General features: G+C 42.2%; 1 protein-coding gene across 1 annotated transcript in view; it reads left to right on the forward strand.

Annotated features, from left to right (window-relative positions):
• The first annotated feature begins 17,398 nt into the window (after window positions 1–17,398).
• The window catches only part of LOC311245992 (uncharacterized protein), a 78,043-nt gene continuing 74,237 nt past the window's right edge, over window positions 17,399–21,204 (forward strand). Inside the window, exon 1 of the mRNA XM_084336042.1 lies at window positions 17,399–17,493. The gene's annotated coding sequence lies outside the window, so the exon portion shown is untranslated. The remainder of the gene's footprint in view (window positions 17,494–21,204) is intronic.

Raw genomic sequence — 21,204 nt, forward strand, 5'->3', positions numbered from 1 at the left:
AGTGCAGGAGCTCACTTATCCTTGAAAGACACTTTTATCACTGACTTAAAAGGCCCATACATCTCCATATATGTTCATGGGGGAGGGAATAAGTGCTTACCCTACAGACCCCAAGAAGTGCTGTATATTCTGTATTGTTTAATATAAATAAATTTTTTATTCCAATCCCGATTTGTATTTGAGATTCCCAAATCCCATCGGACTTGATTTCTTCGTGTCCCTCAATGAGTGTAATACCAGCATTCAACTGTATGCGCCACAGCGGTTTCTATCATCATCATCACCACCCACGCTATGCATAAAATATATAGGTCCGCGGAGAGGCACGCTGAGGAGGCTGTGCAAACTGCAATGGAATATGGGGCATCTCTCTCTTTTCCTAATATTTTGATTCTATCCTGAATTTTTTCAGTTGGAAGGGCAGTCTATATGCTTAACAGAAAAAAAAATTTAAAAGATTTCTTTTTTTCAAAAAGGGCACTTTTTTGATGAGGCTCAAAAAGGCAGGTGCTCAAGCACCCCTTGGCCTCTATGTGTGCACGTGCCTGTATGGTAGTAAGTAAGCCATACTGGCCAGTGATATAACTAATAAGAGTAGGTATGAGATATATACTATATATAGTGTGTAGTACAGTGCACATACAGAGTGGGTATGTAAACAGGAGTATATACAGATATATTCATACAAATGTCATTGTATACAGTGTTATTGTACATGGCTATTATATTGTGGATAGATATATGGATAGATTAGGTGGAGGTAGGTAGTCATGACTACATGTAAGGCAGTTGTAGGCAGTAGATAGGTATAGCTATTATATTATCATAATACAAAAGAGGGTTTAAGATCACTGATAATACCTACAAACTACTTACAAATCTTTTGCCTGCATCACTGTACCTTGTAGCCATTTTCACTGTTGAAATTCCCATTGAAAGATCTTTTAAAAGGCTCTGGGGACCTCTAGTGGACACTCTGAAGTACAGCAACAACTACAGTGTTTACTTTATACAGACCATCCTGTATGAACGGAATGTCACAGGTTCAAACTCAGTGCCTGGTGGATTCATTGATTGATTGATCAATTTAAATGCTTTATTGATCAATAAAATACAAGTGGCCCCAAATACGAGTCAAAAGGATGAAGACACAAAGCCTAATTTCCATGGTGTTTTTATGAAATGAATGAATGAAACTGTACTTTGAAGACTTTGAAGAAGTGTTTATTTGTAGCACATTGCTACATCGTCATGCAGCGAACACACACATGCTAGATCGATGTCAAGTCAAATGTAGGTGGAGGATGAATTTCATTTTGTTTTTCAATGCCCCTTGTAGACTGACTTGAGGATGGTTTTATTGGAGAAAGTTCAATTTATAAATCCGGATTTGTTTTGGCAGTTGTATGTTGAGTTAGTTTTTTTAGGAGGATATTTTCAGTTTTGCGGGATTTTTGGAGAAAGCATGGCATTAAGACAAAAGACATTCTATCCTCTATCATTTTATATGAATTCCTCTTTGTTCTTTGAAGTACATTGTTTACAGCTTGTTATTATGTTTTAATGGGTGAGTGGGGGGTCAGACCTCCAACACCATCACCCTGAGCATCGGGTCCCCCCAGGGCTGTGTTCTGAGCCCCCTGCTGTACTCACTATACACACACGACTGTGTGGCCAAGTTCAGCTCCAACTCCATAGTGAAGTTTGCGGACGACACAGTGGTGGTGGGGCTGATCTCGGACAACGACGAGAAGGCCTACCGGGAGGAGGTTGAGGTACTGGAACGCTGGTGCCAGGACAACAGCCTGCTCCTGAACATTGGTAAAACCAAGGAGCTGATCGTGGATTATAGGAGAGAACAGCAGGAGACACACACACCACTGAGGAAACGGGGCTACCGTGGACAGGGTGAGCAGCTTTAAGTACCTGGGGGTCCACATCTCAGAGGATCTGACATGGACAACACACATAGACTCAGTCGTAAAAAAGGCGAAGCAGCGCCTCTACCACCTGAGACAGTTAAGGAAGTTCAGAGTATCTGGGAAGATACTCCAGTCCTTCTACTCCGGAGCTGTAGAGAGCATCTTGACTGGAAACATCACTGCCTGGTATGGAAACAGCACGGCACAGGACAAGAAGCCCTACAGAGAGTGGTGCGCTCAGCCGAGCGTACCACGGGTATTGCACTACCACCCCTGCAGGTTCTATACAACAAGAGGTGCAAATCCAGAGCCTGCAGAATAATGAAAGACCCTCACCACCCCAATAACAGCCTGTTTCAGCTGCTGAGGTCAGGCAGACGCCTGCGAACCCCAGCTACTAGGACAGAGCGTCTTAGGCTCAGCTTCTTCCCCCAGGCCATCAGAGCCATGAACAATGAACATTGAGTGCTCAGAACATTGAACTATCCACACACAAGCACACATGAACACACACACGACACGCACGCTGTGCACGCTCACACACGAGCAGCCACTTAACACTTTAACATGAGCGGGCACACACTCATGTCGCACACACGCACACTTATGGCCAAAGGAAAGGACACTTTAAATTAGAATTAGAATAACAGGAACAGTGTATTGCACTACAAAAGCTAACTAGCATGTCCCATATGCTCTGTAAATAACTATGTACAGATACCGAGATGTCACTCCATGTTACCTGTTACCTGTTACTGCACAATGTTGTTTTCAATTTTTTGATTCTATTATATGTTGTACCACTGTATTGCACATCGTTGCGGGCAAGACCACCCGCATTTCATTGTATACCTGTATGCCGTGACAATTAAAACTCTTGACTCTTGACTTGAAGGAAAGAAGAAATTACCTACCTGGGTTCCATCCTAGAGGCAAATCTTTCCTGTGACAAAATGGCATTTTGTTACAAACATCTCAAAACAAACTGGTCACACTACTGCTTGACCTTACTCCTAGAACCCACCTCACCCCTGCCCACTTTGACAACCTAGGATGGCTTAGAGTAGACGACAGAGTACAGCAACTTGCAATGGGCCTGGTCTACAAGATACACTACACGACCAAGGTACCCATGTACATGTCAAAATACTTCCCAAAGGTCAGTGAATACCACGATCATAACACCAGAGGGAGCTCCACAAATCATGTTAAACCCAGATTCGGACTAAACACGTTTCGCAATTATGCCACATCAATGTGGAACGCCTTACCCAAAGCTGTAAAGGAATGTGAATCACTACCCACTTTCAAAACCACTCTCAAAGAACACCTACGGGAGACTGCAATTCGAAACTGGCCCCTGTAAATGTCCTAACCCAACCCCCTCCAATGTACAGTAAATTACTGAGTATGGTTTTGTCAATATTCCAATGTACAGTTTTGCTTGTACAGTGGTACAGTGTCCCCCCCCCCACCCCTCCTACCCAACTCCCCCCCCCACCCCACCCACCTTCCCAACCTCCTCCAATGTACATGGTTTCTACGTCAAATGTATATACTCTCTTTTCTGGACTCTTTTTGTAACACACTGACTTCCTGGATCAGCAACCAATAGTGAGCACAGAAAAGGCGGAGCTGGATCTGTAATGTCCAATAGGAGGCTTTTGTTTTAGAAGGGAGAAAGGAGGTGGTCTACTGTATACCTGCTGAAGTGGGACGCTTTACCCAGATAACCTGAACTACAGACTCCGCCTCCACACACACACACACACGCACACACGCACACGCACACGCACACACACACGCACACACACGCGCACACACAAACACACAGAGACACAGACACACACACACCCACACACACCCACACACAGACGGACACACAGACACACACGTACAGACACACACACACACACACACACACACACACACTCACGTGCATGCAAGTGCTAGCATAGATACAAAAGATTTGTCCTCCAACAGCCTGTATATAAGTACCAGGGCTGGGTTCAGATCGCTTTTATATTCAGTCAAATCCATGTAGTAGATCTTCTTCCAAATAATAAAAAAAAACCAAAGAAAACAGTTGGTATACGAAAACTGAGCTGATAACAAACTAATGTTCATTTAGCAAATCAGTTGAAGCCTCTATTTACATGTTGTTCTGCTGAACAGACAGTGAACTGGGGCAGCAAACCTGTTACCAACATGATCTGTTCATGTGTCTCTCTCCACTCCCTTGTGACGTCAGTGTCCTTCACCTGTTTTGTCGCCTGGATCTTTAAGAAACAAACACTGATGTAGATATTAGCTGTTTACTATGGCCTTAACTCATTGTCCGTGCATTAATTACTGTCAAGTGAATAACGTTGAAATATTAGATGTATAATACAAGCATGGCATGGCAATATGATAATCCACATTCTTTTTGATTGATGTTTAACTTAAAAGAAAACAGTGCTTTACAGAGGAATGTAGTGGATTGTACTGATCTGTGGTATAAAGACTTGTTTGTTTCTATAAAAATTATTGGAACTCCTGTGACTTGTGGTCTGTTCTGTTTTATGTCATCAGAGACAGAGACAGAGAGAGAGAGGGAGAAGAGAGGGGGAGAGAGAGAGGGTAGAGAGAGGGAGAGAGAGCGAGACAGAGAGAGAGAGACGGTAGAGAGAGAGACAGAGAGGGTAGAGAGAAAGCGAGACAGACAGAGAGAGGGAGAGGAGAGGGAGAGAGGAGATGAAGAGAGGGAGAGGAGAGGAGATGAAGAGAGAGAGAGGAAGAGAGGGAGAGAGACGATTGGTGCATGTGTGTCATTAGATTCAAATGTATTGTCATTGTACAACACAAGTACAGTACAGCGAAGAGAAGTTGGCATCTAACCAGAGTGCAAATGTAACAGTAAAGTGCAATAACAATATCCAGTGTAACATGTGATTAAATGGAATATATATAATGTATATATATTGTAATATATATCATGGAATATATATAATGTATATATATATTGTAATATATATCATGAAGTAATGCTATTGAGTAAATATGCTAATCTGGTATATGTACAGTATTAGTATACCCCTCCCACCCACTACACACATACTTGGCGGACAGAAGGAGCACGTTCAGTGTTAGACTAAGACTCCCAAGATGTAGCACTGAACCGCACAGGAGGGCCTTCATTCCGACAGCCATCAGACTCGATAACGCTGCATCACAGGGTGACAGTACAGCCTGGCCAAATTTTCCTGGACACATTTTTACACTTCTCACAATCTTCCTGGACACTTTAACATTTTTATACTTCTCACAATCTTCCTGGACATTTTACACTTTTACATTTGTAGACTTATTACTTTGTACTGTATATTTTTGGCTGGATAGTTGTATATTTAAGATTTTAGAATGTATATACATACCAGAATGTATATCCTGGACCGTATTTTTTTTTAATTCTTTTTAATATTATGATATTCTTATTTTAGTCCTATTGACTACCTAAATGTTTATTGTTGTTTAATGTAAGCGATCTGTAGTGCCGAATTTCCCTTGGGATTAATAAAGGATTTGTATTCTATTCTATTCTATTATGTCTAGGGTTCCATCCTAGAGGCAAATCTTTCCTGTGACAAAATGGCAACCAATGTAATAAAAGAAATCAACCAACGAACAAGATTCTTGTACGGGATCTCTCTGGTAAACAAGAATACCTTGAAGACTCTAACAGGAGCACTCATTCAAGGGTACTACGACTATGCTTGCACCTCATGGTACCAAAGGCCCTAAAAACAAGGCTACAAACATCACAAAACAAACTGGTCAGACTATTGCTGGGCCTTACTCATAAAACCCACCTTTCCCCTGCACATTTTGACAACCTAGGATGGCTTAGAGTAGACGACAGAGTACAGCAACTTGCAATATGCCTGGTCTACAAGATACACTACACCACTGGGATACCCATGTACATGTCAAAATACGTCCCAAAGGTCAGTAAATTCCACGACCACAACACCAGAGGGAGTTCCACAAATCATGTGCAACCCAGATTCGGCTCAAACAAGGGACTAAACACGTTTCGCAATTATGCCACAATAATGTGGAACGCCCTACCCACAACCGTGAAGGAATGTGCATCCCTACCCTCCTTCAAAACTGCTCTCAAAGAGCACCTACGGGTGGCTGCAATTAGAAACTGGCCCCTGTAAATGTCCAAACCCCCCCCCACCAATGTGCAGTTTCTTCCCCTTCGGATGTATATATTTTTTATGATCTCTTTTTACTACACAGTTCTGCGTATCTGTATGTCATAAATGTCCTGATGAGTTGAAAATGGGGGACCCCGATGTAAACAAGACAAGTATTTTTCTGGTCTGCATTCTTTTAGCAGTTTTGTATTGAGCCGTACTGTATTGTACCCATTCTGCAATCTGTTAATAACGTTTTCAATCAATCAATCAATCAATCATGTACAGTGATACAAGTATTGAATACACTATATGGTACCAGGGACGTGCACAGGACTTTAGAGGGGCAGGTGCTCAAAGGCTGAAAAGGGCACTACACTTGTGTGTATATATTAACCGAGCGAGCGCAATTTTTAAGAGCCCTTTTTCGGGCGGGGGGCCCCCTTTTTATGCTTTTTGGGGGGTTTTGGTGATCAAATATTGAATATTGAACTATAATAATCAGTGCAGGAGCTCACTTATCCTTGAAAGACACTTTTATCACTGACTTAAAAGGCCCATACATCTCCATATATGTTCAGGGGGGAGGGAATAAGTGCTTACCCTACAGACCCCAAGAAGTGCTGTATATTCTGTATTGTTTAATATAAATGCATTTTTTATTCCAATCCCGATTTGTATTTGAGATTCCCAAATCCCATCGGACTTGATTTCTTCGTGTCCCTCAATGAGTGTAATACCAGCATTCAACTGTATGCGCCACAGCGGTTTCTATCATCATCATCATCACCACCCACGCTATGCATAAAATATATAGGTCCGCGGAGAGGCACGCTGAGGAGGCTGTGCAAACTGCAATGGAATATGGGGCATCTCTCTCTCTTTTCCTAATATTTTGATTCTATCCTGAATTTTTTTCAGTTGGAAGGGCATTCTATATGCTTAACAGAAAAAAAATAAAAAAGATTTCTTTTTTTCAAAAAGGGCACTTTTTTGATGAGGCTCAAAAAGGCAGGTGCTCAAGCACCCCTTGGCCTCTATGTGTGCACGTGCCTGTATGGTAGTAAGTAAGCCATACTGGCCAGTGATATAACTAATAAGAGTAGGTATGAGATATATACTATATATAGTGTGTAGTACAGTGCACATACAGAGTGGGTATGTAAACAGGAGTATATACAGATATATTCATACAAATGTCATTGTATACAGTGTTATTGTACATGGCTATTATATTGTGGATAGATAAATAATAATAATAATAATAATTTAGGACCTGCTCCGAGGTCATCAATTGGCACACATGCAATGCATGCATGCAATTCGTATCTGCGATTAACCCATCCCGTCGTCCTTCCCCCCCAACGGCAGCCGGGAGCAGACAGGCGTCAACGTGAGCCGCGCCAGGGGACCAATCCAAGTGCTCCTGTCCGTCTTCGTCAAGGACGCCACAGCGTTAGCGATCTATTGTTGTTGTGCATGTTTTTCCATTGGGTTTATCTTATCGGGGGGAAACCCTTGCGAGCACGGGGAGAACATGCAAACTCCACACAGAAAGGCCTGGGAGATACCCCACCTGGGTAACTGGCATCATGGAAACCTGGTCCCCAAGCGGGAATCGAACCCTGGACCTTCTTGCTGTGAGGCGACAGTGTTAACCACTACACCACCGTGCCGCTAGATTAGGTGGAGGTAGGTAGTCATGACTACATGTAAGGCAGTTGTAGGCAGTAGATAGGTATAGCTATTATATTATCATAATACAAAAGAGGGTTTAAGATCACTGATAATACCTACAAACTACACAAATCTTTTGCCTGCATCACTGTACCTTGTAGCCATTTTCACTGTTGAAATTCCCATTGAAAGATCTTTTAAAAGGCTCTGGGGACCTCTAGTGGACACTCTGAAGTACAGCAACAACTACAGTGTTTACTTTATACAGACCATCCTGTATGAACGGAATGTCACAGGTTCAAACTCAGTGCCTGGTGGATTCATTGATTGATTGATCCATTTAAATGCTTTATTGATCAATAAAATACAAGTGGCCCCAAATACGAGTCAAAAGGATGAAGACACAAAGCCTAATTTCCATGGTGTTTTTATGAAATGAATGAATGAAACTGTACTTTGAAGACTTTGAAGAAGTGTTTATTTGTAGCACATTGCTACATCGTCATGCAGCGAACACACACATGCTAGATCGATGTCAAGTCAAATGTAGGTGGAGGATGAATTTCATTTTGTTTTTCAATGCCCCTTGTAGACTGACTTGAGGATGGTTTTATTGGAGAAAGTTCAATTTATAAATCCGGATTTGTTTTGGCAGTTGTATGTTGAGTTCGTTTTTTTAGGAGGATATTTTCAGTTTTGCTGGATTTTTGGAGAAAGCATGGCATTAAGACAAAAGACATTCTATCCTCTATCATTTTATATGAATTCCTCTTTGTTCTTTGAAGTACATTGTTTACAGCTTGTTATTATGTTTTAATGGGAGGGTGGGGGGTCAGACCTCCAACACCATCACCCTGAGCATCGGGTCCCCCCAGGGCTGTGTTCTGAGCCCCCTGCTGTACTCACTATACACACACGACTGTGTGGCCAAGTTCAGCTCCAACTCCATAGTGAAGTTTGCGGACGACACAGTGGTGGTGGGGCTGATCTCGGACAACGACGAGAAGGCCTACCGGGAGGAGGTTGAGGTACTGGAACGCTGGTGCCAGGACAACAGCCTGCTCCTGAACATTGGTAAAACCAAGGAGCTGATCGTGGATTATAGGAGAGAACAGCAGGAGACACACACACCACTGAGGATTAACGGGGCTACCGTGGACAGGGTGAGCAGCTTTAAGTACCTGGGGGTCCACATCTCAGAGGATCTGACATGGACAACACACATAGACTCAGTCGTAAAAAAGGCGAAGCAGCGCCTCTACCACCTGAGACAGTTAAGGAAGTTCAGAGTATCTGGGAAGATACTCCAGTCCTTCTACTCCGGAGCTGTAGAGAGCATCTTGACTGGAAACATCACTGCCTGGTATGGAAACAGCACGGCACAGGACAAGAAGCCCTACAGAGAGTGGTGCGCTCAGCCGAGCGTACCACGGGTATTGCACTACCACCCCTGCAGGTTCTATACAACAAGAGGTGCAAATCCAGAGCCTGCAGAATAATGAAAGACCCTCACCACCCCAATAACAGCCTGTTTCAGCTGCTGAGGTCAGGCAGACGCCTGCGAACCCCAGCTACTAGGACAGAGCGTCTTAGGCTCAGCTTCTTCCCCCAGGCCATCAGAGCCATGAACAATGAACATTGAGTGCTCAGAACATTGAACTATCCACACACAAGCACACATGAACACACACACGACACGCACGCTGTGCACGCTCACACACGAGCAGCCACTTAACACTTTAACATGAGCGGGCACACACTCATGTCGCACACACGCACACTTATGGCCAAAGGAAAGGACACTTTAAATTAGAATTAGAATAACAGGAACAGTGTATTGCACTACAAAAGCTAACTAGCATGTCCCATATGCTCTGTAAATAACTTTGTACAGATACCGAGATGTCACTCCATGTTACCTGTTACCTGTTACTGCACAATGTTGTTTTCAATTTTTTGATTCTATTATATGTTGTACCACTGTATTGCACATCGTTGCGGGCAAGACCACCCGCATTTCATTGTATACCTGTATGCCGTGACAATTAAAACTCTTGACTCTTGACTTGAAGGAAAGAAGAAATTACCTACCTGGGTTCCATCCTAGAGGCAAATCTTTCCTGTGACAAAATGGCATTTTGTTACAAACATCTCAAAACAAACTGGTCACACTACTGCTTGACCTTACTCCTAGAACCCACCTCACCCCTGCCCACTTTGACAACCTAGGATGGCTTAGAGTAGACGACAGAGTACAGCAACTTGCAATGGGCCTGGTCTACAAGATACACTACACGACCAAGGTACCCATGTACATGTCAAAATACTTCCCAAAGGTCAGTGAATACCACGATCATAACACCAGAGGGAGCTCCACAAATCATGTTAAACCCAGATTCGGACTAAACACGTTTCGCAATTATGCCACATCAATGTGGAACGCCCTACCCAAAGCTGTAAAGGAATGTGAATCACTACCCACTTTCAAAACCACTCTCAAAGAACACCTACGGGAGACTGCAATTCGAAACTGGCCCCTGTAAATGTCCTAACCCAACCCCCTCCAATGTACAGTAAATGACCGAGTATGGTTTTGTCAATATTCCAATGTACAGTTTTGCTTGTACAGTGGTACAGTGTCCCCCCCCCCACCCCTCCTACCCAACTCCCCCCCCCCACCCCACCCACCTTCCCAACCTCCTCCAATGTACATGGTTTCTACGTCAAATGTATATACTCTCTTTTCTGGACTCTTTTTGTATCACAAACAGTACTGTATTTGCAAATCTGGTATGTCATAAATGTATAGATGTAGCAGTACTGTCTATCTGTATGTCGTGTATGTCATATATTATGTTATGATGAATTGAAAATGGGGGACCCTTATGTAAACAAGACGAAAGTCTTTCTCTGGTCTACATCCCCTTAACAATTGTATGTATTGAGCTGTACTGTACTGTACCCATTCTGCAATCTGTTAACGTTTTCAATCAATCAATCAATTGGAGAATGGGTACAAAACTGTTTATTTAATACTTAGGAGAGAGATCAGCTCAGTTATTTATTACTATGTGAATACTTAGGAGAGATCAGTTCAGCTAGTTATTACTATGTGAATACTTAGGAGGGAGATCAGCTCAGTTATTTATTACTATGTGAATACTTAGGAGAGATCAGTTCAGCTAGTTATTACTATGTGAATACTTAGGAGAGAGATCAGTTCAGCTAGTTATTCAAGTTCAAGTTCAAGTTCTTTAATAGTTGTCATACAGAAGTACAGAATACTTTCATACAAAATGCTTCTTACTGTTACGCTCCAGAGACTGTGCTAGACAAGATAGTATCAAATAACATAATAACATAATATAGCATGAATTTAGAAGAAGAAAATGAGGTCACAGTGTTCGGTATAGACATATGTACAATGTTCTGAGTTACCATATAATATACAATACACAATACTATGCAGTGTACTAATGTACAGTACTATCTAGTGCAAAGCAGAAATGGGATGAGGTACAATTTTAGGTACAATTTACAGTAAGGTGTACGAGTTGTAGTGCAATCCTTCATCCATAAATATAAAGTGTGGGGAGTGGGTGCTACAGTGTGTTTGTTTAAAGTGGGTGTGTGCTATAAAGTGTGTGGAGTGGGTGCTACAGTGTATTACTATGTGAATACTTAGTAGAGATCAGCTCAGCTAGTTATTACTATGTGAATACTTAGGAGAGAGATCAGTTCAGCTAGTTATTACTATGTGAATACTTAGTAGAGATCAGCTCAGCTAGTTATTACTATGTGAATACTTAGTAGAGATCCGCTCAGCTAGTTACTATATGAATGTTTAGGAGAGAGAGATCAGTTCAGTTAGTTATTAGTATGTGAATACTTCAGCTCAGTTAGTTATTTATTACTATGGTACACCTTATTATGAGAGATCAGATCTAAATGTTCCCAGACAGGGAAAATCTCCTCTTTCTTGTTGGTTCCATCACAAACAAAGAAGCGGGCACTGATAGCAAACAACCGTGACGTCATAGGAGACTCTATTGTGTTTCGTCGCGCGCCAAATACGAGATCAGCGCCTTCTACAACAGAACTGCGTTTCCGCGTCTCTGATTGGCCAGGTCATTTCTGGTCATGTGACATGTACGCCCAATCGTGGGACCGCAAGTTGCTACACTGGTTAAGCTTAGGCGCTCTTTCGAAGTTGGTTAAGGTTAGAGTTTGTCTTAGACTTAGCATGGCGATAGAACGCCAGGTAGTTTGCAGGCTGTTAGACCCGGAAATAGGTGCAGAACTTGCTGTCCCACGATTGGCGCACATGTCACATGACCTGGCCAATCAGAGCGCAAAACTCGAACGCGGAAACGTGTTCTATATATATCTATGTTGTAGAAGGAGATGCTTCCAGCTGCAGCTCCGGAGACCAGCGCTTACAAGCCCCGCACATACAAGCCCGCACATAGCAACCCCTCGCTTCCATTGGCTGATTTTGGTCACGTGATTTGGGTCCCACCCAATGGCTGAAGTTCTGCAGACGCCTCTCTGATTGGTTGGGCTCCATTTCTGCAGCCCCCTCTTTGATTGGTTGAGCGAAGCCCCTCTCTGATTGGTTTAGCTCGCCATGCGGTAAAATGCGGATGTTAATGTTATCATCTCAAGAAGATACAAATAAATATACTACCAGATTCGCGTTTATAACGTTATTTCGCGTGACTTCGCGGTTTATTCATAACGTTATGCACATTTCACAACACAGCCAGCTGTCAGAAACTGTACATTGTAACGTTATATGTTTATTCACGTAACGTTATTTCACGTGACGCGTTCAACTTGTTTACACTCCCCACTTACTGAAACTGTACCATGACGCACTCCCCACTTAACCCAGTTAATGCCTTAACTAGACAGTTAACAATATAACATTTAGATTAATTAACCCAGTTAATGCCTTAACTAGACAGTTAACAATATAACATTTAGATTAACACAGTTAATGCCTAACTAGACAGTTAACAATATAACATTTAGATAGAGAGGCTGGTGGTCAAGTCAAGAGTTTTATTTGTCACAAGTTGTTTATTTGCATACACGTTTATGGGACAGTTTTCTACACCTGACTGAACGGTCTGGGGACAAATGATTAAGGTGGGGTTACAATGATATCAAGGATGAATATGAAAAAGGGGATCTGATCTGATGGTACTTGTACTTTATAATGTGTTATATATGTATGTACATGGATTTTATGTCCGGATGGTATATCTATGGAATGGTCACTGTCTCTATCACACTCTCATATGTGCATGTTTAGCCGCATACAAGTATCTAGGATACACATATTCGTATGTGTACATAATAGGTTTACACACACTCATATGCACAAGGCTAAGTTATACATGTCAGGGGCACACATACATGCACATACTCACTTATAGGAAATAGGCATACACACACCTACATATACACATAGTTGAGGTATAGGCTCTCACTGACACATATGGGGGATATACATGTACATAGGAGACACACACATACGTAGCTGAGACGCACATATATATGCACACCTGAGATATACACTCACATAGGGGGCGGAGGCACACATGGATACGAGACACACACAAGAGATAGGAGTACAGTCGCATACCTGGAAGATGCACACACACACACATGTGAGGCATGTACACATGCTTACGTACACAGCCCTCACCCAACCCACCCAACCCCACCCCACCAACCTCCTCCAATGTACAGTTTCTACGCCAAATGTATATACACTCCTTTTCTGGACACTTTTGTATCACAAACAGTACTGTATTTGCAAATCTGATATGTCATAAATGTATAGATGTAGCAGTACTGTCTATCTGTATGTCATGTATGTCATATATGTTATGATGAATTGAAAATGGGGGACCCTGATGTAAACAAGATGAAAGTCTTTCTCTGGTCTGCATCCCCTTAACAATTGTATGTATTGAGATGTACTGTACTGTACCCATTCTGCAATCTGTTAATAAACTTTTCAATCAATCAATCAATCAATTCAATCAATCAATCAATACACGTACCCACATACATATGTTGGAGACACACATGCATGCATGCTATCATGCACACCTACATGTGTCTGGGACGCTTTCTCTCACATGCAATATGGAGAAGGGTGGCATCCCGATAGAGGATGCAGCACATACCTGCTCGCAGGTAGATCGGTCTACATGCAAAGTATATATATCAGGGATGTATACGCACAATGTATAGTATAGTATTTTTCTTTTTTTCGTAAGTCTTTTTTATTTTCCATGTCAGTTGTACCCATTCTGCAATCTGTTAATAAACTTTTCAATCAATCAATCAATCAATTCAATCAATCAATCAATCAATACACGTACCCACATACATATGTTGGAGACACACATGCATGCATGCTATCATGCACACCTACATGTGTCTGGGACGCTTACCGAACACTGTGACCTCATTTTCTTCTTCTAAATTCATGCTATATTATGTTATTATGTTATTTGATACTATCTTGTCTAGCACAGTCTCTGGAGCGTAACAGTAAGAAGCATTTTGTATGAAAGTATTCTGTACTTCTGTATGACAACTATTAAAGAACTTGAACTTGAACTTGAGTTGTTAATGTATTTGTATGAGTCCTTTACATGTTTTGTATGTTCTTACAAAAAAGAAAAAGGCAAATCTTGGAAGTTGCATATGGTGATGTGGAAAGAGATGTTTTGAATATTGGAGAGATTTGTGCAAAACATATCAAAAAAAAAAAAAAAAATTAAATGCGGGTGGTCGTGCCCGCAAAGATGTGCATAATACAATAGTAATAACATATAATAGAATCCAATAGAACGACATTGTGCAATAAAACAAGTAAACAGAGTAGGGCATATCGGTATATGTACATAAGTTATTTACAGAGCATGGTAGGACATGCTAGGTCCTGTGGTAGTGCAATATTAGCTACGGATGAGGCACTGGGTCTTTATGTACATGCTATATTGGTGGTCAATGTCACTTCGGATTGCTACGACACATCTCTACTGCTTGTGACAGGCTGTGGTGCGTTCCAGACTTTACTCCTGTTGGGAAACTATAGCGATGGTCTGTGCTCACCACACTTTTCTTCGGCCTCCCCGCAGCGAGCCGTCGTCGACCCCCGAGCTTCATTTTACGACGGGCAACAGAGGTGGGTTGAGCCGCTATACTTGGCCCAGCACGGTTAGCGACTCGCCTGAGTGCGTGTGCACGTTTTGATGCATGGCTGATACCAGAGCGGCCGAAGGTGTGTAGCGCTGACAGCAGCTTGGAGGGATTCCCCTTCAGCTGATTGAAGGTCTTTATCATGGCTTTATCATCACCACCCTCTGTAGAGCCTCTTGCTCTGCCTTTGTGCAGCTGGAGAACCACACAGACTTCACACAGACTGTCTGTACAATACTGCTGTAGGCCTATGAATGAATGAATGAATGAAAACTTTATTAACAGATTGCAGAATGGGTACAGTGCAGTACAGCTCAATACATACAATTGTTAAGGGGATGCAGACCAGAGAAAGACTTTCGTCTTGTTTCCACCAGGGTCCCCCATTTTCAATTCATCATAACATAGACATACATACATATAGACAGTACTGCTACATCTATACATTTATCACATACCAGATTTACAAATACAGTACTGTTTTTGATACAAGAAGAGTCTAAAAAAGAGAGTATACATTTGACGAAGAAACTGTACATTCAGTGGCGTAACTCTCTCTCGCCAGGTGTGCGGGGGACAGATTTGTGGGTGTGGCGAGTGACGTCGCTGGGGGGGGTTTTGGGGGGGGGGGACCCCCCCCTCTATACCTAGATTTTTTTTTAAATACCAGGGGTGCAATACCGCATTTTTTGTATCTTTTTTGTATCACAAACAGTACTGTATTTGCAAATCTGGTATGTCATAAATGTATAGATGTAGCAGTACTGTCTATCTGTATGTCATGTATGTCCTTGGCGGGGGTTGTGTTCGGACATTTACAGGGGCCAGTTTCGAGTTGCAGTCTCCCTTAGGTGTTTTTTGAGAGTGTTTTTGAAAGTGGGTAGTGATTCACATTCCTTTACAGCTTTGGGTAGGGCGTTCCACATTGATGTGGCATAATTGCGAAACGTGTTTAGTCCCTTGTTTGAGCCGAATCTGGGTTTAACATGATTTGTGGAGCTCCCTCTGGTGTTGTGATCGTGGTATTCACTGACCTTTGGGAAGTATTTAGTCATGTACATGGGTACCTTGGTCGTGTAGTGTATCTTGTAGACCAGGCCCATTGCAAGTTGCTGTACTCTGTCGTCTACTCTAAGCCATCCTAGGTTGTCAAAGTGGGCAGGGGTGAGGTGGGTTCTAGGAGTAAGGTCAAGCAGTAGTCTGACCAGTTTGTTTTGAGATGTTTGTAATTTTGTTTTTAGCGCCTTTGAGGTGCTTTGGTACCATGAGGTGCAAGCATAGTCGTAGTACCCTTGAATGAGTGCTCCTGCTAGAGTCTTCAGGGTATTCTTGTTTACCAGTGAGGAGATCCGGTACAAGAAACGAGTTCGTTGGTTGACTTTTTTTATTACATTGGATGCCATTTTGTCACAGGAAAGTGTTATGATATAACTATAATACTTATGTAAATAAGTAAGGCAATTGAAATATATCTGCAGTACAGCTCAATACACACAATTGTTAAGGGGATGCAGACCAGAGAAAGACTTCCGTCTTGTTTACATCAGGGTCCCCCATTTTCAATTCATCATAAATGTACAGTTCCCTCCCCCTTGTATATATTTACTGTATGTCACAAATGTAACAGTACTGCATGGTCTGCATCCCCTTAACAATTGTGTGTATTGAGCTGTACTGCATTCTGCAATCTGTTAATAAAGTTTTCAATCAATCAATCAATCAATCAATCAATCAATCAATCAATCAATCAATCAATCAATCGGTCACTGTACCCATTCTGCAATCTGTTAATAAAGTTTTCAATCAATCAATCAATCAATCAATCAATCAATCGGTCAGGTCACGTGTACCCATTCTACAATCTGTTAATAAAGTTTTCAATCAATCAATCAGGGCCTGTGGTCACGTGTACCCATTCGGCAATCTGTTAATAAAGTTTTCAATCAATCAATCAATGAATCAATTAATCAATGAATCAATCAATCAATCAATCAATCAATCCCGCAGTGCAACGTGACCCAAATCATACGGCAATCTGTTAATAAAGTTTTCAATCAATCAATCAATCAATCCCGCAGTGCAACGTGCAACGTGACCCAAAATCACGTGACCAAAATCAGCCAATGGAAGCGAGGGGTTGCTATGTGCGGGCTTGTATGTGCGGGGCTTGTAAGCGCTGGTCTCCGGAGCTGCAGCTGGGTACTATTGTGTAGAAGGCATAGAAGGCATCTATGATAGAAGGCATACAGTCACGTGGTACGGCACGCGAGCCTATTAACGTCATCACAACGTCATCAACACGAGACTCGATACACTACACTCCACATAATCTTCCTGATCACTCGACACACGCGTTGTGTTTTTACTGTGTGAAGGCTCTTTGTTGCAGAACTCGACCGGACCAAGAAAGACTTTCTACTAAAACATCTGGATCAAAACGTTGATCTTGTGGAAACAGAGATCAGACTGTGGACACCACAACATCTGTAAGTACGATTATGTTCACATTGTTTTCCTCGTATCGCTCCTTCCTCGCAGCAGCGCCACTCGAAAGGAGCCTTGACGTTGATTGATTGATTGATAATTGTATTAACAGATTGCAGAATGGGTACAATACAGTACAGCTCAATACACACAATTGTTAAGGGGATGCAGACCAGAGAAAGACTTTCGTCTTGTTTACATCAGGGTCCCCCATTTTCAATTCATCATAACATAGACATACATACATATAGACAGTACTGCTACATCTATACATTTATCACATACCAGATTTACAAATACAGTACTGTTTTTGATACAAGAAGAGTCTAAAAAAGAGAGTATACATTTGACGAAGAAACTGTACATTCAGTGGCGTAACTCTCTCTCGCCAGGTGTGCGGGGGACAGATTTGTGGGTGTGGCGAGTGACGTCGCTGGGGGGGGGTTTGGGGGGGGGGGACCCCCCCCTCTATACCTAGATTTTTTTTTAAATACCAGGGGTGCAATACCGCATTTTTTGTATCTTTTTTGTATCACAAACAGTACTGTATTTGCAAATCTGGTATGTCATAAATGTATAGATGTAGCAGTACTGTCTATCTGTATGTCATGTATGTCCTTATTAATTGAAAATGGGGGACCCTGATACAGTACAGCTCAATACATACAATTGTTAAGGGGATGCAGACCAGAGAAAGACTTTCGTCTTGTTTACATCAGGGTCCCCCATTTTCAATTCATGACTGAGCTGTACTATACTGTACCCATTCTGCAATATGTTAATAAAGTGTTCAATCAATCAATCACTTGGCCCCAGAACCTGGATAAACACTTAGATTCCCAAAAGTAGTGATAGACTGTAGCCTGTAGGTACCCAGGTCTGTTTGACATTTCGAACATATTTAAAGGAGATATTGAACGGCCCGTTTTGTTAGTTCTTTTTTCAATACGTTGCTGCAAACTATTATTTAAAAAAAATATTGAACCACACAGACAGCAATCAGAATACTGGCATTTCCATAACGCTTTGCCACCGCGCATTCAGTCCACACTGCAGCTTTCATCTCTACAGTATATTTTCAAAAACATGAGGAACAACTTTGCTTGAATTGTCTTTATTATGAAAACTAAAACAGGACGTTTGCATATTCTCAATGTTGCTGTCGACGCGGTCGCGTCGATGTGGGGACTTGCTTCTTCAAACCGGGTGGACAAAGTTTACAGACAAACGTTAGATTGTTTCCGTCTGAGTCAGTACTGACTTTAACGTTAAACTATTTTAAATCCCCAAGCACCGACGTCAAGAGGAAGAGGTAGAGTTCTCTGAGCGAGTGCTGCTCTCGACCTGCTGCTGGGCTTCTGCTCGCAGACGCAGATTCAGCTGTTGTTGTGATGAGTCTGATGACGTAGCAGGGGTTGACAGGCGCGTTGCCAGATCGGTTGGTTTTCCACATAATTTTAAAGCCTGTTTACGGTGTATTTTAACTGGGTTTTCGGCTGAAATACATATGAAATCTGGCACATCTTTGAACGCCGTTATAACAGAGTGCTGAGAATGAACGCACTTTTGAACTCCTAAGTGCTCCTAACTACTAAGTGCAAGCCCAGATAAGTACTCGCTATTTGCATATCAATAGCGCCGGTCGTATTTAACACACCTGACGACCGGCGCTATTGATATGCAAATAGCGAGTGCACTCCCAGTTGATTTCAGGAACACACCACTGCACACACACACACTGCTGGTGTCGTCACTGCTGCTGGTTTAGCTCTAGGCAAGGGCAAGAATGCGACCCCCATCTACTCCTCTTTGCATAATAATAGGACAGGTAGTCAGAAGGGGGGGGGGCATAACTGCATTCTGAAAAAATGCGGGGGACACATTCCAATGTCCCCCGTGGGAAATACGCCCCTGTGTACATTGGAGGAGGGGGGCGGGTTGGGTAGGTGGGGGGGGGCGTACACGTAGTCTTTGGGGGTAACTGTACATTAGATTATCGACGAAACCTTACTTGGTTCCAAGAAGAGGGTCTCGTGTATTACTGGGTTAGGACGCGTGAATATTAAAGGCAACCAACTTGTGTTCAGCTTTTCTCTGATTGGCCGCGAACGCGGCAGGCAAGCGGCAGCCGTCCCAAATGAAATCCATCAGTGGAGGAAGCGGCTGCTGACTGATTATGAAATGAATGAATGAAGCACGGAGCATAATGTATAATGTTATTTCGCGTTTGTCGCGTTTGTAACGTCATAACATCAGTGGAGGACGCAGGCTGCTGACTGATTATGAAATTAATGAATGAAGTGCGGAGCATAATGTATAATTGAAGCGCGGAGCATAATGTATAATGCTATTTCGCGGATTAACGTCATAACGTCAACGTCAAAATAATGTGAATCCCTACCCTCCTTCAAAACCGCTCTCAAAGAGCACCTATGGGTGGCTGCAATTTAAAAACGGGCCCCTGTAAATGTCCAACCCCCCCCCATACAGTTTCTTCCCCTTCGAATGTATATATTTATGTTTCTTATGATCTATGTCTCTTATACAGTACTGTATAGTTGTATGTCATAAGTGTCATTATGAATTGAAAATGGGGGACCCTGATGTAAACAAGACTAAAGTATTTTTCTGGTCTGCAATATTATTGTTTGTATTGAGCCGTACTGTATTGTACCCATTCTGCAATCTGTTAATACAATTTTCAATCAATAAACTTTTTTAAGGAACAGCAGTAATGCTGGCCATTCATCAAGTGAGACATTGCTGATTGTTTATTTATTTTATAAGACAAGACTATGACTACCAACTGCCTAGCCAGCCGTGTATCAAATTTGGATGTAATGATAACGATAACGTTACCACACTGGCTCGTTGATTTAACTAAGCCAAGTGAAGTTACTAATACTTACCGTTATTTGTGCTTCAAATGTCGAACGAAGTTGTAAGTTGTTGCGTTTTTTTGTTGACCACCACATAGTTTTTATAAGCAAACGAAGCAATCTTTGATATAGTTTTCCACTGGATCCGTCGTTCTGAATTGTAACATTACTTCTCCCGCGCAAATTGATTGGATGCTGTCGGATTGTTTCAAACAAAGTGGGCAGTAGATAGGATCTTTGAGCCAAGACACAATTTACATTTAACTAAAACGTTATTTTCTTTGTGCTCAACAAAAGAGAAATAGTGAGGATATCCATGTGTAAAAACTCGATTACTGGGTGCCGCCATGACAGTCTAGACTGGTGTAAACAAAACACGCCCACAACGTGCAGGTGACACAGGAGTCAGGACTGCGCGAATGAAGTGTCTATTTGCTGGAAATTCATTAATTCACAGCACATTTAATAATTTTTTTATGTTGGGCATGGGGGAATGTATCGAGTCTTCTCAAGGCAAAAGGCTCAAGTCCAAGTGAAGTCACGAGTCATTGGTGTTAAAGTCAAAGTCGAGTTGCAAGTCTTTTTTGATTTGATCAAGTCAAGTCTAAAGCATCAAATTCGTGACTCGAGTCTGACTGACTCGAGTGCGACTAGCGTTGGCTCTGGCGATTGTCTTTACTCGCCACGTGGCGAGTGGTCTTCATGAATCACTCGCCAAACATAAAAAATACTCATTTGGCGAGTAAAATGGCCTAATTTCCTCCCCTGAGTGCTACAGTGTAGGTTAGTTTATTAGGACAAGTGCATGACGGTAAGGTTAGTTAGGGTTAGATT

This window comes from Notolepis coatsorum, assembly GCF_963971535.1.
Source record: "Notolepis coatsorum genome assembly, chromosome: 19".
Lineage (NCBI taxonomy): Eukaryota > Metazoa > Chordata > Actinopteri > Aulopiformes > Paralepididae > Notolepis > Notolepis coatsorum.